Source organism: Malania oleifera, chromosome 2 (assembly GCF_029873635.1).
Source record: "Malania oleifera isolate guangnan ecotype guangnan chromosome 2, ASM2987363v1, whole genome shotgun sequence".
NCBI classification, from domain to species: domain Eukaryota; kingdom Viridiplantae; phylum Streptophyta; class Magnoliopsida; order Santalales; family Ximeniaceae; genus Malania; species Malania oleifera.
Window position 1 is genome coordinate 11,476,562 of NC_080418.1, and position 1,946 is coordinate 11,478,507.

A 1,946-nucleotide genomic window follows, 5' to 3' on the forward strand; every position below is an offset into this window, starting at 1 on the left:
ATAACTGCTTTTGCTGACTCAAACGTATCCCCTGAAACAGTGTGCACTGACTGTTGTGACTGTCTATATACCTGGGGATTAGGTTGAGGCTGTGCAGGGAATTTTCCTTTTTCCAGGGTATTAAGCTGTGTACTCATCTTGCTTACTGCATCTTTAAGTTCTCCATTGGTCGTAACTTGCATTTGCATGAATTGCTGGAGCATGGTTGCCACCTGCGCTACACTATCATCTGAAGCTTTCTTTATTGGAATGGGGACTAACGGTGGTTGGAATCCTGGTGGTGTATAGCTCCGAGAAAACTGTTGCGGTTGATACTGCGGTGGAGGAGCTACCACTAGATTGTATGTTGGTTGTGGAGGCGGTGCATATGATTGAGGTGCCTGCTGATATCGTGAAGATGATGGACCCGACTGATCATTTCTCCATTGGAGGTTTGGATGATTCCGCCACCCCGGATTGTAAGTATTTGAGAGCGGCTGATTCTGCGTCTTGTTAACCCAATTTGCCGATGACACCTGATCAGATCTGCTTTCTTGCAACACAGGTAAGAATTGACAATCCTGAGGTCTGTGGTCTGAAGTCTCACAAATCGTGCAAATCTCAACTTTTGACTTTTCGGATTCCATGACTTCCAATTTTTTAGATAACGCAGATACAAGGGCCTGTAAGCTAGTATCCTCTTTAACCTCATATCTGCCCCCGCCACTGATTGCTCGGATAGGTTGGGCAGCTATCGGCACCCATTCAGGTCGTGCGTTCCACTGCTGGGCACTCTCAGCGAGATAGTCTAGAAATGATAAGCCCTCGTCTGGTTCCTTACGGAAGAACATCCCATTGCACATAGACTGGACAAATTGTTTGCACATAGGGGTTAAAGCAGTAAAAAAATAATTCACTAACCTCCACGATTCGAAACCATGGTGCGGGCATATGTTCATCAAGTCCTTGAATCTCTCCCAACATGCTTGGAATGTCTCGCCATCTTTTTGCATGAATTGACTGATCTGCTCTTGTAGGTACTGAGTTCTCTGAAGAGGAAAAAATTTATGTAAGAACTCACGCTGCATTTCAGCCCAACTAGTAATAGAGTTAGGGCGCAAAGAATTAAACTAGATTTTTGCCCTGTCTTTCAGAGAAAAGGGGAACAAACGCAGTTTAATGTATTCATCAGTCCCAACCCTATTAATGAAAGTGGTGCAAACCATCTCAAAGTCTGTCAAGTGTTGGTACGGACTCTCAGAGTCCATCCCGTGAAATTGGGGAATCACAGATAACATGCCATGCTTAAGAGTGAAATTCGGGGCGTCCTGGGGCAACACAATGCATGAAGGTGTAGATGTGCGTGCAGGCTGTAGAAAATCTTGAAGTGTACGTGGTACATGTGCAGCCATAGCTTCTTCAAAATAATTGCCAAACAGATTATTCAGTTCAAATTCAGAATCACTCGTAGGACTAACAGGTGAATAGTCAAACTCAGTGCTATGTGTATCCCTACTAGTGCTAGGTGAAAGTCTACACAATCGATTCGAATTATCTCGAACCCAGGGCATCAAACATCACAATCGCCAATAGAAATCCACTAACACGGCAACAGACAAAAAAAATTTTTCTTCAATTTCTCAATTTTCAATTTTTTTTCTTTTGTTTTTCTTTTTAATAAAAGAAAAGCAAAAAGTAATTGGGAAAACGCAAAATTCGAAATTAAAACTGGCAAATCCCTGGCAACGGCGCCAAAAACTTGACTCACTCAAAAAATGAGCAGCTCGAAAGCTATCCCAAGTATAGGAGTTATGTCGTGTAATATTAAGCCCAAATGTTAGATCATCTCCTCAGGGAATGCGGTTTTACGTTCTTCCAATCGAAATTAAAATGCACTGAACTCAGTTCAGATTCGGGTTTTCAAGATTGTTGAATTCCACTTTGAATTAAATGACATGTAATTTAAA

At 42.2% G+C, this 1,946-nt stretch overlaps 1 non-coding gene across 1 annotated transcript; it reads left to right on the forward strand.

The window, feature by feature from the left end:
- Positions 1–912: 912 nt before the first annotated feature.
- LOC131149993 (small nucleolar RNA R71) lies at positions 913–1,020 on the forward strand. The gene has a single exon (XR_009135381.1). It is a non-coding gene; the product is annotated as a small nucleolar RNA R71 (small nucleolar RNA).
- Positions 1,021–1,946: the final 926 nt, after the last annotated feature.